At 36.3% G+C, this 25,249-nt stretch overlaps 1 long non-coding RNA gene across 1 annotated transcript; it reads right to left on the minus strand.

Moving 5' to 3' along the window:
- Nucleotides 1-804: 804 nt before the first annotated feature.
- LOC116444863 lies at nt 805-22,237 on the minus strand. Its single transcript, XR_004240556.1, has 4 exons — nt 22,166-22,237; nt 19,232-19,233; nt 4,864-4,875; nt 805-815 (listed from the first exon to the last, which is right to left on the minus strand). It is a non-coding gene; the product is annotated as an uncharacterized LOC116444863 (long non-coding RNA).
- Nucleotides 22,238-25,249: the final 3,012 nt, after the last annotated feature.

Consider the following 25,249-nt stretch of genomic DNA (forward strand, 5'->3'; position numbering starts at 1 on the left):
TAATTGCTAAGTATGACTAATACCTGTATTTACTCTCATTTTTCTGAAGTCTTCCATATATGATATTATTAACATCCCAATAAAATTGCTAAGACATATATTACCATAGAACCTTGGAAGCTGCAGCATATTTCTATGAATTTTCAGTTAAAACTCAGAATTACAAAGCCAGTGCAAACTTAAGGTTTTCCAGCTGTAGTTCACAGTTCTTATTTAAACAAAATATAAAGCTTGCAAAATTTCTTCAGCTTTAAAGCAGTAGAAAATTCAGGACCAAATTTTTATGATTGCTAGCAAAGACTGTGGAGCCATGGCAGTTTATATTAGCCAGCCATTTGGCTCCTGAGAGTTAAAAAGAGTCAAAGAAGTGACTGCAGTGTTATTAAATGTTACATAAAATCCACAAAAAGAGTTTGATGTCAGTGTCTTAAACAGTATAACAGTGAAGAGATAGCAATAGAACAGATGAGAATCAAGACCACTTCCTCTACGCAATGCAGCATGGAAAGAAGCATCTTCCTAGTCACCAGCTGGCACAACTTGTGTTCTGGAAACTTCCTTCATGAATCCCAAGCAGGAAAACAAAACATGGCCATAATGTTGAGAAACCTTCTGACTTATCAGGGAGAAAATGACCAGTGTCTAATAGAAATATGAAGTTAGGAGAGGCAGTGGAAACACTGAGTAGTGTTTGTGAAAACCCCAGATGTATTTGAAGCTTGATAGCAGGTTAAGAAAACATGCTTTCTGGAGGTTACTTGTCTTTGGTTAATTGTTATAATCCGTATGACTTTCAGCTTCTGGTTAAATGTGACCTCTCAACTGTTTTTGAGTGGTTAGATAGGTGATATACACAGCATAATTTTCATCTCAATTTAGTCAGAATTTTAGAAACTTTATCTTTCAAATTGTCAAGGAAATGTGTCAAATTGTTAAAGGAATATTTCTACCCTCTAGCCTTAAATCAAGGTACACTTCTTTCTGCCAACTTGCAGTATTTAAACTCATTCATTCCTACTTACAGAAAATCCACATTAATAGTAATAATTTAAAACTGTCACTCAGCAAGTCCCAAGCATCTCCCTTTTTCAGAGAGTTGCAGAATCATGGAAGAGCAGAGGTATAAAGGGACCTATATCATCTACTTTAACCCCTCTGCACAAAGTAGAGTAGATTGATTAGGGCCATATTCTCCTAGGTTCTTAATATCTCCATGGGTAGAGACTCCAAAACCTCTCTTGGCAACCTGTCCAAGCACTTAAGCATTCTCAGGGTTATTATTATTATTTTTTTTAATATTTAAACAGAACTCCTGTGTTTCAGTTCATACCCGCTGCCTCTCGTTCCTTCACTGAGCACCACTGAGAAGAGTCTGCTTCCGTCTTCTTTGTCCTCTCTCATTGGGTATTTATACACACTCGTAAGACCCCTTCTTGAGTCTTCTCCAGGCTGAAGAGTCCCAGCTCTCTCAGCCTCCCCTTATGTGACATATTCTCCTTTCCCTTAATGATCTTTCTGGTTGTACACTGGATTCATACCTTTGAGTCCAACTCTCCCTTGCAGAACTGACACAGCACTCCAGATGGGGGCTTGCCAGGGATGAATAGAGGGATGGAATCACCTGTCTCAATCTGCTGTCTTTCCAGTTGCTAATACTTAGAACTCTTACACATATATACCCTCATTATAAATCAGTTCCTTTCTTCCAGGTTCATTGCTCTCTACTGAGTATGTTAAAATTAGATGTTTTGCACATTTTCTTGTTAATACTACTGAATAGGTAAAGGGATGAAATTAGACAAGAGCCCTTGGGATTCTGAGAACTAAAATAACCTCTTGAAGTCCAGTGCCCTGTAACAGTATAGTCAATGTTGACAAAATAAATGAGGTAAATTTTTACTTAGCAAATGAAACAAAAACTGTAATCCTTCGAATCTGCAAAGGCTATGTGGTCTAAAGCTGACTTTCCTCACAACTTTTCTAAATCGACAAGAAGAAAATTCCCTGGTTTTGCTTGCAGTGCAACACTATTTTTCACACTGTTAAGCTGTAGCCAACATACTATCAAAACTTCAAGAGGAAGTAAATGTGCCAGGTCTTTCTTCTCAGTTTAATATCCCTGACAGTAGAGTGAATATCGATGACAGCATTAAATGTCTTCTGGCAGGGCTTTGCTAAATCTGAAAGTAAAAATAATTGAAAAAATATATAACCACTCAGTAAAAGCATACATGAATCTTTAATCAGTATCTCCTTATGTGCAAATTGAAACATGAAATAATTGAAAACTCTGTACTTTTAAAATTTAACTCTTTCTGGAATGGCTAGTGATGAAACAACCATAAATAAAATACACGGTAGTGGAAAGGGGTAAAGAAGAAGGTGATATGCCAATTTTATCACAGTTCTGAATTTTTAGTAGATACTTTTTATAGTATTTAAGGGATACTGAATAGAATGACAGTAAGAAAGTGGCAGGTATTGCTCTAATAACTCCCTTAACAGCTTTCTGAGGAGCACATTGAAAAACACATTAAATTTTGAACAAGACAGTTAAAACTCCTCCTGCTGAAAAATGTGTGAGTTTTTTTATATACCAGTTTTAATAAACACAACAGAATACTAAGTATGAACAAGTCATATCCCCTGGTTACCCTATCTTGTGTAGAGGTAATTATTTTTCCAGTACTGGCAATCTAGGCAGGATTATAAAGATAGGCAATATGACTGCTAGTGCCCTAGTAGGCCATAATGCAATGCATAGAAAAAATCTGCATGCTCTGTCTAGGACCACCCATTTGTTTTTTGTCTCTTCTTTTTATTCCTCTGACCTCTGAGGAATAAATTGTGGCCCAGACCCAAGAAATTGATATATTTTGCTTTTTTATCAAAGCTCAGTAGATGGTTGCTTTTGTACTGTTGGAAGCCCCTTACACAATAATAAAAAAGCAGTATGGGAAGATGCCCCTGCATGCATTCATTTTTGAATCAGAAAATATTGTGAGTCTTAAGTACAAATGCTGTCATGTATTTAAACTACCCATCTCTAGTATTTATTCAAAGCTCATTTTCACAGGGCAGGTAAGGATATAGTTACTAGACACCAGGTAAAGCCAGAATACCAAGAACAGTTTTACAGGCAAAGAGAAAGATCTTTTCAGTCTCAAAGTTGCTATTGTTGATTGGGGCCGTTGCTGGTGATACAGATTTATGATCAAGGCACAGGTTATTTACAGCATTATTGTAAAATAACATTGCAGATTTCCCATGATTTAAACTGTGTAGTTTATGCAAGACACCTGGTGGTATTTTACAGTAACTGGGGAAATAATGCTACTGCTCACTGCAGCCTTCTGACGGTGACAAGGATTTATGATGTCACCTGAAGATGAAAGGTTATGGAGTAAAAAGAAGGCCTTTGGTCTTGTATCTGCCCCTGGTATCCCATTACCACCTTACATATTTTGACATCTTGAATTAAGTACAAAATAAAATGGCCTTGCATGGCACAATTTTGCTGTTAAGACCAGTTGTATTTTACCCATGTGAAAATTTTTATTAGAAACTCATTAGCATGATCCTTCATGATTTCTTAAAGGATTAATGACTATTGGCATATCCATTTTTAAATGCCTAACCTAGCACCCCTTTCGGAAACAAAACACTTTACAAAATGAGGCACATTTTAGGTATTATTCTTTAACAGCCTAGTAGAGCTATGAATCTTTCTTATTAATACAAATTTTCAAAGGCAGGTTAAAATATGTTATCTAGAAATACAAGGGGAGTCAGTAAGAACCTAGGTACAAATTATATTAGAAGGATCTCTGTCAAATGATAAAGTAGCTGCAGGTAAAAGTGAAATTCTTCTGTATTTATAGGGATTCAAGCAGATGGAGTTCAGAAAGACTCAATACTTAAATTCTCAGGAATTTCAGAAGTAGTCCACAGAAATAAATATTACTAAAATAAAAATAACAACATAATATTTTCAACTAGGAGAACAATCTTTTTCTAAAAAAATGAGAGTGAAATTAATAGTGTTTAGGCCACGTTTCTTATCTGAGTACCTACAGCAGACACAAATTCTAATAGAGCTGTTTGTTAATCTCAATAGAAACTTCAGGTCCATACAATGTCTTTATGCACTAAATCTTGTATAAGTACCTTTGGATCAGTCACAGTAAGTAAATCAACTACAGTTCATGTTGACCTCAGAAGATAAATTAAGGCTCAGTACTTCAGAAAATTAAAACATTAATAAGAAACTTTGACTTTCTCTGATTCTTTCTTTCTTCTAGGACTTTTCCTTGAGTGTCTTACACAGTAATGAAAATATTGCAAATTTGTCTGCTCTATGTTCACAGAAACTCACAAGACCACACTTGGACTCCCATCAAACTTTCTTCCTTCTACCTGTTCCCCTTCTCTAGCTTCCCCTCACAAATAGAAGCACAAATGATGGTTCTTCCGGAGGTAAAAAGTTTCTATTTTTAATTTTCAAAAAAGGACAAAGCAAGAAAGAATGGAAGAATTAAATGGGAAGTATCACAAACAAACCAGTTTGAATCACAGACATGAAAGAATAGTTTGACAGTGTGATCAGTCTCATCTGTGAGTATTTCTCTCCTCATTGGCATCTTGATGCTCAGTGGTTTGATTGTGAAACTCATGTCTTTCACTCCCTTGGGTCTTATCTTTTGGTTTGGTCTAAGTGCAGAACTAGACTGCATGACACATACTTAGGTTCCTTAAGAGTTAATTTTTAGGTTTAATATTCTGTGTTTTTGACATTAAGAGGGTTCTGGTTACTTTGAATATGAACTATAGAATTTGCTGGTGTTACGTCCTATAAAAAGAGACTTTGCAGAGGTGCTAATTATCCTCAAGATGTATCTGGGATGACTAAAGTAGTAAGCAGTCCTAGCTCTTTACCTTGACCATATAACAAATTTTATTTTTCCCAACATAAAGACATCCTGAATCAATCCTGAATAGATACTTGAATTTATCCTGGGTGTGATACTTGTTCACTCCTGACATGTTTAAAGCCTAGAATATTAATATAAGCTTCTTATGAAAAAGTAAGAAGCTGACATAAATCTGCTGGTGGACTAAGAAGGACCAATGCTATTTTAATATTCTGTCTGCATAGTGTGATGACCCAAGAGTGAACACGCATTCTGCTGAGCCATGTCTGTTGCCCGGGTGGTGCTTTGTCAGATGGAGATGGGCTAAGGGTGGTATTCACTTGTACTGATATATATTACTAAGTGTATCAGTTCCTCTGTATTCAATGTATTCAAGTACACTCCACATAGATTCATTAACAGATACGCAGGATTTATGCCTAAATTACAGGGAAAAAGCCCCAATTATTGAAATATTAACAGTCATGACAAAGAAAGTGCTGAAAAAAATTAAAATACATTTCATAAAATAATTTAAAATAAACCTCTTTAAAGCCCTTCTTTTAACACTAGAAATTATTTGAATCTATTTCTTCACAATGCATTAAATTGTATAAAGAGCATAAACTTTGTTACAGAACTAGAAGTTTTTTCCTTTCTTTAGGAATATATATTAAACTCAGTCTGCTTTTCTTCAGTTATTCAGATAACTTAGGCTATAATAGACATTATGATTTTATGGAAATGATTAATACTATAATCTGAAGAAAAGCTATTAAGTGTAGAAAAGATAGGGAGGAGCTACAGAAATGTCATTTCCCACTGAATAATCCTCCTGAAGGAAAGTAAAATTAATCTGATACCTTTATATTAATGGCTCAGAGTGGATCAGAGAGCTGAGATCTATGAATTGGGAGATTACCACTAGGACTGTAGAAGTATAGAATCCTTTATAGCAGACCAGACATTTGAATTCCTAGTTGTTTTACTTTCATGATATGTTTTAAAGCATAGGTTTAACAGTGCCTTGGTAATTCCATTTTATTGCCTCAATATTTTTTTTAATACGGCCATTATTCCACAATCCAGCTCACACATAATACCTTGGTCTCGATCCAAGCTATACAGATCTCATTCATTAGCAAAAGTGAACAAACTAGATTAATTTGTTGTCTCAGTTAATATTTCTTATAAATCAAAACATTTCTTATTTCTTTGAATCTGAGAAATAAACTCCATTGTATCCAGCTGATCACCATCACCAGTTCAACTGACCTAACTCTGTGTAAGAGGAGTGAAGCTGTTCATCTCTCGATAGGCTGAGAAGAGGATTTTGACTAAAGACATTTTAATTAAATCACTTCATTGACTAAGTAAGAGAGAAAAAAAATTCTACTTCATTTTCTTAGAGCTTTATTGCTTCTACAGTTCTAATAGAAATAAAAGCAATCTAAATCTTATTACTAGTAGTAAAATGCATAGATATACTTCACAATTAGGTCAAGATGAATATTGGCGAATTGCTAACTAACTAAAATACTAGCTGAAGAATTTTGCTGAAATGTTTCAAAATTCACCAAGTAATGGTTTCAGTTATATAAATATTTGTCTAGAATTGTTCCTCCAGAGTAAAGACAAATATCATACTGCAAGAATAAAATACTTCCACTATACTATTCCGCTACTAACTATACAAATACATTAACCTTTAATTATGGAACAAACATTATATTAAAGAAATGAATAGAGTATGGCAGGTGATTATTGATGGTGTTTAGTTTAATATGTGCACTGCTAAGCACAGAAATTGGTAAAAATGAATAAGGATATTCTCTTTTTATTTCATACAGTAAAAATCTGATAATAACTTAATTATTACTATGTTCTTGCCAATACAAATGTAGTTAATCATTATTGATTCTAGTTGAAGCATATGCTTAAAATCAGAATGATCAATTTTAGTTAAAGCAAAATTCTGTTTAATCAAAAAAATATTGACTTTTTTTTTAATCTGGTCTGTATATATTTTAAGTCAGTCTACAAATGCTTTTTCACCTCAAACACTAATATCAATAGATGATAGCATGTAATTTCTTCATTCGTGTTATGTCAGAGAAATTGAATTTTCTTCTGTTTTTTTCATTTGCACTTCTCTCCATTTAATGCAATCCTTTGTTCCTGTGCCTCTATTTTAATGCAAGAAACAGATTTCTTATTTAATGACTCAGCACTGCCAAACTTCATATAGTTTAATGCCCAAACAACTCTTGGAGTAGTAATGAAAACTGCCATGTCCTAACAGGTGATTTGCTAAGCATAGTGAAAAAAGGAATTTTGCATGTGGATTTATAGACTGCTGAGGCTTAGTTGTAGATTTTCTTGTTTGGATTGAAATGTATTAATAATAGCATTGATGCCAGTTATAGCTGAATAAATGATTTCTTTCCTTATTTTCCTATCTGTGAATTGACCCTATGAATTATGGGTCAAAAGAACTAATCTTTAATTACTATTGCCTCAAAGCATCTAAATCATTAACTGTGAAGAATCAGCTAATCAAAAATTTTTGGTGGGTGGTCCATCCATAACATGAGTAATGTAAGGTTTTCTACCCTTACACTAATGCTGAGATTAGTACTCCATTCCCTTGTTCTTTTTATTTCCCACCTATTCATGTATTCAGAGTTGTTATTTCAATGACACTACTCAGAGAAGATGATCAGAGGGCTTGAGCACCTCTCCTATGAAGACAGGCTGAGGGAGCTGGGGCTGTTCAGCCAGAAGAGAAGGCATCAGGGAGACCTTATAGCAGTACCTAAAGCAAGAATCCAAGAAAGCTGGACAGATACTTTTTACAAGGTCATGCAGAGGTAAGATGAGGGAGAATAGCTTCACACTCAAAGAGATAGATTTAGATTAGACATTAGGAAGAAATTCTTTGCTGTGAGGGTGGTGAGTTACTGAAACAGGTAGCCCAGGGAAATGGTGGATGTCATTTGAAGTGTTCAAGACCAGGTAGGATGGGGCTTTGAGCAACCTGGTATAGTAGAAAGGATCCCTGCAGGGGGTTTGGACTGGATGATCTTTCCAACCCAAATCATTATATGGTTCTACTTTTAATTTAGTACATTACTTGATACTTTTTTCATTACTATTAATTTATCTATCTTGAAAGACATCTACACCTAAGTTGTGTTATAGGATTCTTCTGCATCATCTTTCCCTTTTCACAGCATTTAACCAACAGAAAGATGCTACATTAATACAATTCTATATAAATGGGATTTTGATTTATTTACTCTGTGTTATTATCCCTCTAGGTCATGTTACCCTGTGACCTGAACAATTTTTTAACCTTAGACTTAACTGCTCAGATGATTTAACCCAGAATATCTCCATGGAGTTGCTATTTGTTCTTGTTAGCATAGTTCTTGAAACTCAGTTGTGCTATTATTAAGTCCCTTGTAGCTAAAACTGTCTGTGGCAGGGTGATAATGGGTATGGATGCCTTGATGTTTTATTCACAGTTTAGTATCACTTGGTACACAACCTGGTTTGTTGCTGCTACGCTTTATGAGATTTTCCTCAAGTTCTCTCTGTGACTTCCTTCCCCTCTGTCAGCCGATCCTGCACTGCTTTCACCTAAGTGGTGCTAGTATGTCTTCCCAGTGCTCTCTCCACACTTTTCAGACTATCCCTTACTTAAATAAGCTTAGCTGCTTTCCTATTTCCTGTATACCTATGCAAACCATTCCTAGCTTTATTCCTACCTTACTTCTAGAGTTGCCTCCTTGGTCTGGTGCTTTCCATCAGCTAGTCCATGCCAATCTGATCTAGAGCACCCATGGAAAAAGCCTTTTGCAGTCTCAAGAAGTTTTTCTAACTATTTGCTAACTCAACAGATCAAATAAGCTTGTGTGAAACCAGTAGATTTATAAATCTTGTGTGAACCTTTTAACTTTTGCAGCAGCCTCACTGCTAACCTATTAAGCTGGATCAGGAAGTGTGGGGAAACATAAAAGGTGGAAAAGCTCTTAGGTGTGAAGAAAAAGCGGGTTTCAGAAATAAAGCAAAAAGAATTTAGGAATTGGCTCTAGCTGCAAAAACTTGAAGATAGAAGAGGTTACAATTATATAGCAAGCAAGGACATTAAAACAATGGTTAGAGTTTCTAGTTTTAATTGAGAGTTTTGAAGTTGCGAAAAATATGCTTAGCAAGATAGATAAGTTTAAGCTTAATAATGGAATATTGTGCATTGTTATATAAAGGCATAACAAGCAAGTATTGTATACAACAGATGTATGTGCGCTGTTGAGGATTGGTTAAAACAGTTGTCTGTAAATTTTAGAAGCATGCTAATTGGCTAAGAAGCTTTTAAGAATGCTCTGTAACAAGGAAGTCTTTGGATGCCTGTGCTGGCGTGAGCTTTGTACCATCTCTGTCTCAACTCTGTACGTTAGACTGATAACGGAGTAAAATATAAAAAGGCTCCTGGAATGCCTGTCCAGGCTCCCCCTCCCATTTGCTTGACGAAAACGCCAACAAGGAAGGGTCATTAATGGCTAAAAACAGCTAAAAAGAAAAAAAAATGTTAGAGGGGAATCCTGTCAAATGACCTTGCCTCAAAGCAGACCCAATTGAAAAGTCAGAACAGCTTGTTCAGGGCGTTGGCCACTTGAGTTCTGTACATCTCCAAGGATAAATATTCCTTAATGTCTCTGGACAACCTGGTTCAGTATTTTGTCACCTTCAGTGTGATCTTTTTCCACCTTGCACCTACTCAGAATGTTCTTTTTTGCAATGGTTGTCTGTTGAAAAATCCATTTCTGTGTACTCCTGACAAGGAGCTGATTCTATCTTGTCTGTAACCTCCCACCAGGTAGCCAAAGAGACAAAGGTCATCCCCTCTTAACCTTCTTTACTTATGCCAGCTCCCCTAGCATCTTCTTAGTCTTTTATGTGTTGGGGTCCCTCCCCTGCCATGGAGCCCTGGGAGAGGGGCCCTGGGGGGGAGGCACGGGGTTTCCCTGCCCCTGCTCAGCCTCGTTCCCCATTGGTTGGTTTGTGTTTCCCTGCGCGGGCAGAAGGACCCTCGGGTCCGGTGACTGTAGCAGTTCCTCAGCAGAGCTCCGGCCATGCGGCTGGAGAAATAAACATCTCTCTGAAACAGCTATCAAGAATCTGTCTGTCCATATATATTTCCTTTCCACGGGACTCCTGGATTGGTATATGCATGTTGCAGTATCCCCACTGCAATATTTATGTAGTCCAGTTCCTTTATCATCTTGCTTACCTTCTGAAGGACTGTCTCCAGGATGTGATTTTTTTTTTTTAACTGAAGAGCCAAAAAACAAACACAGTGCTCCAGGCACGGCCTCCCAAGCTGCACAGTAGAGAAGAATAACCACTTCTCTTGATGGTCTCTTGGCGCTCTTGTTAATAGAGCCCCATATGGCCTCATCCTCCATTGTCACAAGGTTGCACTGCCAACTTGAAATCTCTTGAAAATAAACCCTATATTCCAATACTAAATGGGAATAGGTGAGAGCCCTGGTTTCTTAAGTGATTTATGCTGTCCAAGCAGAGAAGAGATACTTTAGACAGCTAGGGATCTTTATATATAAAATTCACAGCTCTAATAGGTTCCTTGATGCTTAATGTGTGCAGGATCACGTGAGAGGAGGTAAGATGAATAATGCAGAGATGCCAAACTAGGGTAAATTAGTCTCAGCTTTTGAATAATTTTTAATAGAAGTTATGTAAGTAATCCTTTTCCATATCTTCACATAAGAAGAAATCCTGTAACATTACTTATTTCACATCTCAGACACATTTTGTGGTAATGTAGACAGACACATTTTTGTGGTAATGATGTGGCTGTGAACCAAACGTTTGCATGGGGCCCATTGGCACCATGCAGACAACGCTTGTTGCCTTTAAAGGCAAGAGTGACAATTGTGCTGCTTTCCTAATTATGCAGTATCTCACTTTCCTCCCCGACAAAAATTGTAGTTGTAGCACATTATGTTACATTTTCTAGCTCACAGATAGCTTATCTAATTGGGCTATCTTGTTGGAAGTTCCAGGAAGGAAAAAGCCCAACAACCACCAACTCAAATACTGTAACTCCTGTTGTGTCATTGTTTAATTAGGTCAATATAATTTTATTAGAAATCAAATATGGTCCGTTTCCTCCACTAAGACAGTGATCCTAACTGTGAAAAGAAGCATTAGATGAACAGAATTTTAGATAATTTTTAATCATTCTTTTCCAGGTCATTTGAAACACCTCTTTCTTGGAATTTCACTATAAAACCATTATTTTTTTCAATGTCATAGGAATAAATTACACATCTTTCCTGTCCCTTTCCTTCTTGGAGCTCTCAACAAAACCAAACATAAAATCTCCGATAAATATTGGTGAGAAAGGAGAAACTTATTCCTCATCAGAATCATAGAATAGCCTGGGTGAAAAGGTGAGGAGTTTTGCAGCTGTGAGCTCACAGAAGGGGGTTTACCCCTTGTGTGCCAACACAAAGAAGCCCAGAGGTCAAAGCTGAAACCCCTCTGGAAGGCAGCACTCAGTGCCCAACACACAATGAAAAAGGGGTAGAGCTCCTCACCCAAAAGGGGCTGTATCTTCCTGTCGCTGTTAAGCAGGCACGCAGACGAAGGCAAAGAAGAAAGAGAGGGGGCTCTCCATATGTGTTCCACATAGGTTTATCCCTGTGAAATGGCAGGGACGAAGAGACCAATTGGTGGGAGGATCCAGGGGTCTTATACTGGGTACAAGATAGGCAGGGAGAGGAATCACAGCCAATGAGATAGGGGCAAGCAGGCGGGGTTGACAGCAAGGGAACCAATGGGAACAACACATAGGAGGGACTAATTGAAGGATCCAATGGGGTGTCGAGGAGCAAAGAACTTTCTAGAACTGATACATATTAAAGAAGGGAAATGAATATACATAACTTCATACAATGAAACAGGGAGGGGAAAACATAAACCAATGGGGAGAAAACATGCAAAAGACAGCACAAGGGAATCATGGGTTCTCAGCATGACTACAAATTACATGCTAAACGTGGGTTGCTGACCACCCCAGCTGGTTGTTTGAGTTCTACTCAGGAGACAGACTGGCTGGAGCCACTTACAGCGCCACAAGAAGGGACCTTAAAGATCATCTACTTCCATCCCCCCTGCCATGGTTAGGGGCACCTTGCGCTAGACCAGGGTGCTCAAAGCTGCTTTCAGTCTGGCCTTGAACACTTCCAGGGATGGGACAGTGAGATAGGCTGCCGGGTAGGTTGTGCAGTCCCATCTGTGGAGGTTTACAAGAGTGACTGCACAATGACCTGAGCGACCTGGTCTGACCCTCTTTTGAACCTAAGGCTGGACTGGGTGACTTCCTGAGGTATCTTCCAACCCACATTACTCTATGAAATTACAAACAAACTTAGAATGGTAAAACATAGAATGAAGTAAAGATGTGCATTAATCAAGTCTGTTCCTTAACTCTTGAATTCAGTTGGACCATATCAAGCCAACAACCATTAATTTTACACTCTAAAGAAAAATAAATTGGAAAACTGAAGTTTCAAGCAACCTAAGTTTGGGGATATTTGTTTGGAAATTTTGATTCAGTTTATAGCTGTGTATATCTATGGACTATTTTGGAACTATTTTCTAGTGTTGTCCCATCAGCCCATCAAGTTAAAAAAAATGGACTCTCTTCTAAAACAGCAACAAAGGGAAACACCTGAAAAATATTAGAAAGTTATAAGTCAATGTCTATTAAATTGGAAAGATAGTAGTCTGAACATCCTAAGCATATGGGACTTTTTAATTCAGTATAACCTAACAATAGATTAATTGAAAGATGATTCCTCCCTCTTGTACGTGGCCAAGGACAGCAACTAATTAAAACTCATTTGTTATAAAAGATTTACAGTTATGGAAATTAAACTGACTACATCAAGATTTTTGAAGATATTTGATTTTCCTTTTTATAAGGGGATTAATAAGATAAGAAATTGAATTCACTATAAAATGCAGAGGTTTTGAATACATGCAACATTATTGAAATAAAAGGGAAGTGTTTTTAATGAGATGAATTAAATTTGACTGTAATAGCAAGAAAAAATGGGTATGCATTTTTTCTATAGATACATTTTTTGAGTTCTTTTTATGCTTCACTATGCAATACACATAGACATAGTTAATTTTTTCCATAATGCTAAAAAAAATCTCTTGTTAGGAAATATCCTAATACTTTATAAATATATAACACAAAAACATTTATGTTCTCAGTTCTCTCACTGAGTCAGATCCTGTGCAATTGTTAAATTAGTATCCTTTCTTGATAGTGAGATGTGTAAGTGTCCAGCTGAAGGTTTGGTTAACCTGAATATGACTATTTTTTAACTTATTTGTAGCATTATAGGTGTTGGCTAAGATTCTAATGGAATGCATTTTAAGGAAAGTGTGTTCCCCAAAGCATTCAGCGAGTGGGACAGACAAATTGCGTCCCCAAAGAGCTAAACAGTATCTTAGGTTAAATTTCTTAGCTTAGATTAAAATTCTTTGCCCAGTGATTTTTCTGTTAAATCACTTAATTTAAATATACCTTTCATATATTTAGTTGGAAATCAGCTGCAAATGCTAAAAATACCAACACGAAAACAAGTCACTGTAAAAAATAAAAACAGGTACTTTTAATGTATTCTGCTGCTACAATGTTTATTCAGAAACATATGTACCTTATAGAACAGCTTTGTCTTTCACGTGAGTGCTTTGTGATTATACCGACATTTTTCCTTTCATCACTGTTAGACTGCCCACAGTGTCACTACATGGAATTCAGTGATAATCTTTACTTTTACACAGCTTTAGGTACCTTAGGATTATATTCCTAAAGCAACACCCAGTTCATTAAAAGTATTACTGAATATGTGAATAGTAACATAGAAATGAAAGGAGAAAGTCTGCCTCAGGAAGTTCTTTTTTTTTTTTCTGCTATTTAGACATCACAAATCTTGATAAGAAGCAAGAATAGAACATAAAGTACAAACTTAATCCTTATAAATATAAAGCATGCTTGAAGCATAATCATATACTAGAATACTTCCCTCAAGTCATAGGAGTGCAGAATATTTCTAATTAAAACATACTGTAGCTAAAAAGATTATCAGTATATTTTCACGTATTTTAAACAGGTCCGGGTTTTTTTAAAGCATCAGAAATATACAACAGAGATATAGCAAAAATAAGTAAAATCACTTCTTAGTTGCCTATTTTAACCATATATGAACATCATCCTATGATAATTTTTGCAACTTAAAATAATTATGCTGAAATTGCCATCTTCATTTATTATTAATTCCACTGAAAATAAAGGCTTCTGGTTACTACAGGACAGAATGGCACAATGTGTTTAGCTACAACTGCACTATGCTAGAAGGAAAATATGCGGCATCACAGTAGTTAAAAAATGAGATTTCCTCTGAGTTCACATACCCTCCAAGCTAAAATGTGGTTTGATGTCTCCTGGTCAACTCATGTACTGGGGATTAAGTTAATTAAGAGTTGCCCTAGTCTATTAAGGCTCCCTGTAGACTAATTATTAAAATGCCTTGGACCATTACAAACCTACAGCAAAAGAAAGTCACAAAAAGGGTTGCTTATATTATGAGCACTCCAGTACCCAGTAGATTATCTTTTGCACTAAAGAGATTATACAATCGAAAGAGATTGCCTTCCCCTTTCCTTTCCTGCCATGTAAGGAATAGAAAAATATACCGATAGGAAATCTGCATATTCATTAGTGTTTCTTTTTTATATATTCATATGCATGTGCTTTTATCAGTTGTCAAAATCCTTATAGATGGAAAAAGTTTGCTTTCTAATTTCCTACTTTTGTTTTCTTTTCCTAGATTGAGTTAGCATATATACAATGCTAAGGGATTTTAAAAACTCTAATTGTGAAATTAAAAAAATGTATAAAATCATTAAACAGAATTTCTTAGAGAAGTGTTGAAGCTGCCCACAAGGTCACTACTTAGAAACAGCAGGACATTTTCCCATATAGTACAACTTAATTTTTTTATGTCCTGCCTTTTAAGAAACCAGAGAAACACAAGGGCTCTGGGCAAGTGATTCTATTATCTCAACCCAGTTTCACACCTGTGTCGTCCTGCTCATTTCACATTGTCAAAACCATGGTGCAGGGAGAACAATAAAACCAATGAAGTGATAGAAGTGATCACATGGACTATATTCTTAAAATCTAATTTTGTTTACTCTTAATTTCCTCTTAATTCTTAACTGAGCTGAATATCTCCCTAGCATAGATGCATTATATCTCTGACAAATGCTTTTCCCTGAACACTGTATCTGTCTGCTAGCCACCTGAACTCATCAGATATTTCAGAAGCATGCAGGGTGGCTTTGTGTGCTTTTCCAAATCCATCTTAGGATTTCACCCAAAATTACTAGCCATAGGTACAGCTGGTGAGGTCACTCATCGCAAAAGGAGTTGAGGGAGCAATTCTGTGGTCTTTCTTAGACAGAATAGTCATCTTCAAGTGTATTACCAGAACAGAGAAACATGAGATCATGTGCAAGTAAAAAACACTGTTCAGTATAACTGAGTTATTCTTGTGCTTTGCTGTTGTACTGTGTGATTTAACAGATCTATTTACTTTATAAATACAGGCCATTTAAGGTTGTACCATACAGATGAGAATGTTGTCTCTCTCACATACACATATAGTGAACAAATAGTGAACAAGCCTGACTATTTAATTGCAGACGCGCAGAAAGAGACTTCTGTATTTTAAATACAAATTAATCTTCTGATCTTTCTACAATATCATCTTATATTTTACTTATTAATAGTTTTTGTTTATCATAAATTTCTTACTAAAAGATACTTTTACAGTTTTAAATAGATTGTTTTCACAAAAATAACCCTCTTTTATTTATGGATTTGCATAGGTTTGCAGTGGAGAAATATTTTGCAGTAGTTCATTAATCAATGGCGGAGACAAAAGCTGCAATAGTGTAACTGAATGATAAGACTAAATTTAGTATGTATTTAGTCTATATGCAAAGGTGTTTCTTATTAAAACTGTTTTCTTCAGGTTTAGAATTGTTGAAAGACTCACCTAAGGCAATTCATATAATTAATCTGTGGAGTTTTATATATGCAGATCAAAAGCTGACCAATCCAGTTCAAAAGTTTACAAATGGCTGCTTGATCAAATCACACAGAGCCACAACAACTCTAAAGAGAGAAAAAAAAAACTCAAAAGGAGAAGCACAGGAAAGCAAAAAAGAGAATACTTGCCTACTGTTTGTGATAGCAGTCTATTTCAGTATTTAAATTGGTATGAAGTACCTGTTTTTAAAACTTTCCCTTTTCAGAACAAGCAGTACCTCTCAACCCAGTGATCTAATTGGTTACCATAGGAACAGCTGAAGACTTTCAGGTTTTCAAAGTTGAACCTCTGATAGTTTCTATATATGCCTCCAGATCTAGCCTGATCCTGTAATGGAATATTTAGGATTTTTAGACCCCTTCTGAAACGCTGGTAAGCTACCTATATGCCTGTATTAATTACAGAAAGAGGTGTGGCAGAAAAACCTAGTGATTACACGAGGAAGGCTATCTAGTTAAATGAAAGACTGTAGTGGATCACCAAAGCAAATGAACCCAAAAAAGAATGCCCTAGGATAAACTCAGAACCAGCAACCTCCTAAGCATAGTAACTGGAGATTCTTCATCTATTTTCTTAATTTCTAGTAAAGTTTCCATGTTTTTTTATAACCTTTTAGCTTTATTTCAGTGGCACAATATTTATAGTTGGATAACTATGCATAATCTGTTGTATTCACTGGCAATTGTTGCAATTTTTTGCATTTAACATTTTTGAAATCTTGGGAGAAAAAGCACATGTAAAGATCAGAAAAACACAAATATGCTTTCCTCTTCCAAAAAATTATTCCAGTCTTTAGGAAACTGTTGGATTTAGGATTAATTAATTTTTCACCCTGCTAAGGTATCCAAGGAGTCTTTGCTGCCCTGACTGGCATCATTTGAGAGAAGAAGCATCAGCTTTTGCAAATCCCAGACCAGTATTTCAATATTGCTCAGCTGGCATCATCTACTGTCTCTGTTAACAATCGTAACTTGACCCCAGTCATCACTTCTGCACTAACTCAACTACCCTTCCTTTCTTTAACATTTTATAACCTTCTGTGCAGCTATTTTCTCTCCTGAATCCTTCTGCAGCAAAGAATGCCATTTTAACAATCCCAGCTCTGTAATCTTACCTTTCTTATATCTCTACAGATTTTCTCACAGCTCTTCCTGTGTGAATCAACAGTGGGCATCTGTGTCTTATCTGAGTTGATCCTTGGAGTCTTGGATCCCCAGCCACTAAAAGAGAGAGAAAGGAGAAGGTTAGAACAGGTAGTTGCAGCACTGATTCCCAAATTTTTATTAAATTAATGATGGAATGCGTAAGTGAGGAAATAAAGGAGAAGTCAGAGTTGTCTTGGAGTGAGCAGATGAAAAAAGTCAGTGTCCACTGTTACCTTCACAAGTGCTTATCCCATTAGGCCATAACCAATTGTTAACAAAAGGGTATTGTTCTCAAGAGGAAGATGGGACAGAGTGTTATGAGAAAGTAAGAAGGCTAAAAATCACCAAGGATAAAAAAGAAAGGAAAACCAGTCTATATTGCTGTTATTTGAATGTTATATGTAGATTTTAGAAATCTGAAATATTAAAGAAATAAACAAATAAGCCAAACTTAAAAAACAAAGTGCTAATGATTTATGTCAACAGATCCTGAGACAGACTAACACCGTAGTTTTGTGTGACTGCTTATCTATTATTCTGTTTATTCTTATTAAAAACTGATGCTTTGTGTGTTTGTGTTCTTTCATGAGTCCAGAGGAAAACTAGGGAGATGGGTTTGTAAGGATGTGAGATACTAAAATATTCAATATGTGAAAAATAAAACTATGTCAGGATGTATAAGTTATGATTAATTTGCCAAAACTAAAAGAATTCTTGATTTTTTAGCTTAAGACTGAGTATTCTGTTGCCCACGTTGCCCTATGTTTCTGTTTCTTTGTTATACTGTGGCTTACACAGTCAGTACAAATAGCATTTTACATTCATGGTGAGATCCTCACAAGCAGCACCTTCTTGCCTTACCAAAAAACCAAATCGTGTCTTGGACATATTGCACAACTCAGTGTGAATATCTAATTTTTCAGATTATTTCAGGGGGACCTTCAAGCAATGTAACCATTCTAAACAGAGAGTAGGGCTTAACAGAGAAATTCCTGAATGCTAATGTTAACTCTTACTTTGACAAGAATACTCCTGAGGTCTAACACTATTACCATAGGCCTAGGCCCTAGGGTATATCACCATATCCCACAGCCGTAGGGAGGAGGAGGAGAGAAGATCCATCAGGCAGGAATTGTGCAGCAAGATTGATTTATTTAATTATTTTACAAACTCTTTTATAGACTTTTTTCTTCATAGTCTAATTGGACAAGGATCAGCCACCACTTGGGGATGATTGGCTAAAATCCTAAAGCATCCATTGTCAAAATATTTTTCTACTGTACTATAAACAAGACTTTTCAAGGCTGCAGGTGTTTGGTTTTTTACAGAACTCTGCTACCTCTTCTGTGGGAGAGAAAAGTCTCTCACGGGCTTAGAAAATAGCAAGAAAATCCTTGCTAGCAGCATTTTTGTATCTACATAACACTGCTCATTTTCTTATTAGATAGGTCTTTAAATGTTTTTTCCACTGTCTATTATATCTGACTAATCTCCATCTATGGAGCAATTATAACAATTTGAGGTTTAGTTCATCTATAGCAGAATTGTTCTTTAGTTTTAAGACCCACAATTTGAGTTAGTGTAGGCAATCATTATAGGCATAGTAGCATATTACTCTTCTTCTGGACCCATAAGCATACAAGAAAAAGTAACGGTACTTCTCAGGGTAACCGTAATGGATCCATTTTTCATGGATCAAAGCAGTATCTTTTAAAGCAGCTATTGCTCTTTAACTCCTGCTATAAACTCCTACCTACTGCTGCTACTTCTCCAGTCAGCTAATACAGTGAGAATCTCAATGAAAAAAATGTCTTTCATGATATTTTCTCACAAAGTGACTCTTGATACAACTTCTGATAGAGGACAGGACCACTGGGGACTGTATAATATTAGCACAGTGAGCATCTTTAGCAGTAACTTCGCAAGCCTTTTCATTGCTTTTCTCTTGCATTCTGACAGCTCTCAGCAGTAACATCTGGGAAGTTTTGAAAATATAAGCAAAAAAATTACAAGCAAAGGCACCAAAGAGATAGTTTTCCATATCATTTTAGCTAATACAAAGTCAGTTAAAGCAATTTCCCTTAAAGAGAGATTGAGCACTTGAGTCCAATAATGAAATCATGACATTGTATCCATGAGAGGGACAGAACTTGGCCTATGTTGTTGACATTTTACTTCTAATTACATCAGTAAATCCACTAGTTTTGTCCTTTAACAAAATTTTTTCTAGTGAACTACTTTGACACCATCTACAAGCTGATTGCAACTAAATAAATTGCAAAGTAGTTGTGTTCTTGTTTAGTGAAAATTTTATTCAATTTGAGTTCTCTATCCATCACCTCTCTCTGTTTCTTCTCCTTGTTCTGTCTTACATGAGTTCCACAGGATAGAAAATGGGTAATTTTAAAGTAAAAGATGTGGATGGTTTTTTGCATTATTTATATTTTGCTGAACAGAGCTCTGCTACATGTCTGAATGCATTCTTGTAATACAACTGCATGCTAATAAACCTCTCATCCTTCTTAATGCAACTGAATTTAGAACTTCTTGGAAGAAACATCTCCTGAGGACAGTCTTTTGCCCAGATCTGATCCCTATTCCTATTCAGTCACTCAGCAATTCCTCAGCGTTAAAGATAATGAAGATGGAAAACAAAATCAACATTCCCCAGGAAAACGCCTTTCTTCTTTTTCTTGACACAATAGTGTAGGAAAAAAGATTAGATTTATCCTTTTTAGGGATTGTTTCAAAAGATGTCTAAAGCTCACCTTTGAACTTCGAAACAAAGTTTGAAATAGGAACATTGACAGGACTTTTGAAGGGGAGTAAAATCTTATTGTTAGAAAAAAAGTTCTACATTTTTCTCTGAAAGCTGTCAGCAAGTCAATGGATTCAACACCTATTCTGCCAGGAAGAAGATGGGCAATGGGAATTGTCATTGAGTTTGTCATAGACTTAATTCGTCAACTTGTTGGCATAGGCTGGGGAAATAGGCAGCTGAGAAAGAGGTGAAAATAATAAAAAGATAAACACTTTTTAGCATTTTATCGATGATCTGAATTCAATATACTTCTCACAAATACACAATTTTACTATATAAAAATATGTATATTTCTTATACATATCTGTATGCAGAACCATCAATCAAGGTCAAATTCTGGCAAGGGTGTTTAAAGGAGTGTCTGGTGAGACCTTTCTCTCACATAACTTACTGTTGAGTGTCTAGTCTTAGCTACACATCTGGAATCTCTCTCTAGACAGTAAAGACAGAGAGGTAGTTCTGGAAGTTGAGTCATTCAACTTACCTTAAACCTGTCTTCATACGGAACTAAGTGCTAAGTATTTATCTCTTTCCTCTGTTGAGGAGATCTTAATGATTAGCCTACTCTAGTTATCTAACTTCTTTATGGTCACCTTTAAGTAAGATGAATCCTATTGTCAGTATAAGTGCAAGAATTGTACATTCACTGCATGTATCTGCAGTACATATACTTTTATCTTCCCCAAATGTCTCTATCTCTCCATTAAAGTTGAAAGACCTGCCATGGTTTACTTAGACTTAACTATCAGTTCAACAAACTGGTTATTATCACTGATAACAAACGACAAAAAAACCTCAAAAGAAATCTGATTTTGCAGCTGACATTGCCCCTTTAACTAACTTTACTTTGTATTCAGATTAAAAGGAAATAATTTTTAAAGATATAACTCCTAGTGTTTAATGGTTCATGAAAGTCCATATCTTGCTAGTATTTCTTAATAAATAATATTTCCTAAAAAATTTTTTATCAGATTTTCTCTGCCGGCTGTTTTGGCCAGTGTTACCTGGGCTTTTGTTTGCATGATTGGTTGGTTTCATTAATTAGAATTAGGGTAGAATCAAACCAGTTTTGAAAGATGAAGGTAACTCTGAATGTAGAGGGTTGTATGGCATTTGCATATGACTCTCTTTTCATATCTAGAGAGTATCTGCTGTTCAGAAATGGGTTAGAGATGCCGGTAAATCACTTTCACAATAGTTGTGCTGTTACTAGTTGAAAGCTGAGTAAAATCTTTTGTCTGTGGTGGCTTTACTCAAATTAATTGAGTGCAGGATTACAGGTACAGACTTTATTCATGTCAAAATACATTATGCTTTGATTTAAATGGAGCCTAATTTTCCAGAAAAGGCTTTGATCTTGACATGAGACAAATTATTTTTTTCACTGTAAAATAAATTCCATTCTAAACCACTACGAAATCTAAAACAAACAGCAAAGAAACAAACAAAAATTGCTAATTCTTTTCCTGTTACTTTGACTAAGCAGTAATAGCTAAGGTTGTGTTTTGCCTGTATGGACAAACCTTCACTCTGATCATAATCTTCTGATCATCACATCATGCTGAAGCATAGGCTCGTCCCCCTCCACAAAACTTGGGAAATGGTTGTTATATCGATGGCATTACCAGTAAATCAATATCTAAGTACTTACATATAAACAATAAAGCATTTTGTCCATTGCACAAAAGAAATAAAGCATAAGAGTTTTTTATTTCTAAAGAAATAGCTTTGGCTCTTCAGGAGTGAGTCCTGAGAAAATATTCTGTGCACATTGATTCTTGAATTAGATTATATCTTATACTTAAGGTTGGTTCCCTGTCATAGGGATAGAACCTGTCATGACCTGATAGAACCTATCAGCTGGCCAGTTTGAATATGGCTACACTAAATTGGTGTTTCTGCCCGGTTACGAACCGAACCTGCTACAAAATGGTGGGAAATGCTGGCAATTGATGAGAGCTGTGAGATAAAGATTAATTAGGAGGAATACTGGGCAAAGCAAGTATTAAGTCATAAGTTAAGTAGCATGATTGTGAGACACTTATATTGTAATTGTACTGAAATGGCTACGGGTGGAATATGGTAGAAGTTGAATGTAATTTTGATAATAATTCTTAAGTGTGTCTTCACAGAGGCGAGGGGTGGAGAATGTCATAGGTTAGCAAGCATAGTCCTAGAAGGGATGTCCTTGCTAAGGGGTGCTTACAGCTTCCTCTGGGACCTGACAGAACCTATCAGCGGCCAGTTTGAATATGGACAATTCTTTAAGCCACTTAAAGTTGTGACCGCCTCTGTGATCCACACTTAAGAATAGACAAACCCCCCCAGCACTCTCTCTCTCGTTTCCAGCGCTGGGACAGGTGGCTGCGGGGCCCGAGCGCGGCCCAGTGGGCCCGGCCCAGGCCCTGCTCGGGCCAGGCCATGGCTCCAGGATGACCCCCCCAGCAGGGCTGTGGCAGCCAGAGCGGCTCGGAACTCCACCCCCCCTCCACTGCGGCCAAGATTTCAGCAAAGCGGCACCTCTGTCCGGCAGAGGTCAGGTGACAACAGCGATAAGCCACACAGCTGCAAGGCCGAGGTGAGATTGACCCTTTTATTGCTGTGAAGAGCTGAAAACCTGAGGGAAGAGAGAGAGGAGATGCTTAAAGCTGAAATTCTGTTGTGAAGCTGTGATATATCAGAGTATCCTGTGGTAATTTCATGAAGATCTGGGGGGTGGAGTGTTCAGCTCGCAAGCAAAAGCACCTGCGCTGAGATAGGCAGATGCTGACGCAGCTGTAATTTCATGAGAAGTTTGGACAGGGAGAGATGGACCAGATGAGGACTTTTGCTCCAAACGGGAAAGGAGAAAACCTCAGTCCCTAGAGATGCTCCCAGAGATAGTCCTAACGATGAAGATGAGGAAGACCCTTTGCTCCCAGGGAAGGAGAAGGGCCTCTGTTTTTTGTTTCTGAACGGCTCAACCTTAAAATTGTACCCCAAAAAACTTCAAGAGTGGACCCTCGAAAGCAGTTGCGGGAGAAGCTGCAAGTCGGGGGAAGGGACTCACATGCGAGCAGAGAGACTCCTCTTCCTAAATGGACTGAACAATATTTGGAAGTGGGCGGCTGTCTCGTTGTGATAATGTTTTCATAGCACGAGCAAGAAGAGACTTCTCTTTCTAAATGGACTGAACAAGGTTATTATGGAAGTGGTAACAGACTGAACATCTCAAGGGTTGTCTTTTTACATTGTCAGTGGGAGAAGGGAGGAAGGTGGGGGGAGGAGGAGAGTTCTGAAGGTGGTATAATTTTTTTTTCCCTCTTTTAGGTCTGTTAATAAACTTCTTTATATTCTTCCAAGTTTGGTGCCTGCTTTGCGTTTCTCCTAATTCTTATCTCACAGAAGATAAACAGTAATGAGTATTTTGGACCAAACCACTACACTAAATTGGTGTTTCCGCCCAGTTACAAACCCAACCCGCAACATTCCCCTTCTGAAAAAATGCTCAAGCTTGTCATATAAAAATTTCCTCTTTTATAATTAATATAACAGTAAAAAACCCTGTTTATGTACATCTTCTGGATTAGCTATTACATCATATCTTTTTTCCTAAATGCAGATTTCAGCAGTTCTTTCTCAAGGTATATTAGAAAGAAGAATATATTAGAAAAAATATATTGCAAATATATATATTAGATATATGTAAAGATATATTTCTAAATTCACATATAAGTGACTGCATTTCAGAAGTACTTTCTACATAAAGGGTTGCCACGCCTTAAAGAATTACTTAGTAAGGAATAGCCAAGTAATTTTTTTTCCTTTTTTTAATGTTCATGCTAATTTTAGTTTAACAAGAGCATAACATAATAAGTGTGATGATGGCACATTTTTCTGTGTGACAAATTTATTCTGTTTGCATCCATCACCTGCTGACTCCCTCATCTCATTTATGGTGCTATTACTGGCAATAGGATTTTATGTTCCTGATCTCAGTGTCATTTTTTAATCAGATTTGCTCTTTAGGAACCACTCCATACTTGCAGTTAAGATTTCACTGCCCCACTTCCAAAATTTAGAAAAAATACTATCTTGGGTCTCTTAGTGAAGAACTGAACATTTGCAGATTTAGGTAGCAATCTAAACCTAAACCTACATTTCTGTGGTGCCCCCTGTGCAGATTTCTCTTGAAGGATAAGTGGTCAATGAGACTATAAAAACAGGCTTTCCCTTATTTTCAAGGAGCTGAAAAATGAATTATTAAAACTTATAAAAATACTTTAAAATATATTCTAATATATATATATTTTTGGTTTCTAATCCTTAAAGAGAATCTTCTTAAATTTTGTGTTACTGATGTGTGAAATCTAAACTTATTAGTAAATTATTTGTGATTTTTTGGTAAAAAAAGAAAAATAAATAATATATTTTAAAATTTTATCCTCTGTTTCTCAGGAAGACATAAAAAAGATAAAACTTTATTATTATTAAATTTCAGCATTACACTACATATATAAAATGATGGAAATCAAAATATTCTGAGATGAGAGACACTGTATGAAGATTAGTGTACAGTATAAATCCACAATGTAAACACCATGTTGGACATATCAGAAGAAAGACCCTTGCAATGTGGTCTAAGTAATTCGCAGATTTATTTGTAAACACCATGTTGGACATATCAGAAGAAAGACCGCTTGCAATGTGGTCTAAGTAATTCACAGATTTATTTCTAAATATAGGATCTGCTAATCAGTAGATCAGTAATTCATGCAATCCATGTGATGACTTTTTGAGCTATTTCCAGGAATTGCTAATTTGACTAAACCAAAACTTTGGTTGGGAAGGAATAACTTCTCTTCAAATCAACATTTAAGACCTTAACATTTTCTTTTTATTAGCTTTAACTTCAATTAATACTTGAACAAAAGGTATTAGTTGGTAGGATCTGTAATTTAGAGTGAAAGCATACACAGAAGTGTTCACACCACAGTTTTGGTTTGCTTTACTGGTTTTCTTCAATATTTTGTGTTCTTACTGATCACTTTCCTTCCTATCCCCCCAGAACTAGGAAGTGAATGAACAATCACAAGAATCTCTCAGTTTCCATAGATAATTAAAAACAAAAGGCCAAATGAATTTTATAGTAAAACACACATGCTTAGGTTCTGA

This window comes from Corvus moneduloides, chromosome 5, assembly GCF_009650955.1.
Source record: "Corvus moneduloides isolate bCorMon1 chromosome 5, bCorMon1.pri, whole genome shotgun sequence".
In the NCBI taxonomy this organism is placed as follows: Eukaryota; Metazoa; Chordata; class Aves; order Passeriformes; family Corvidae; genus Corvus; species Corvus moneduloides.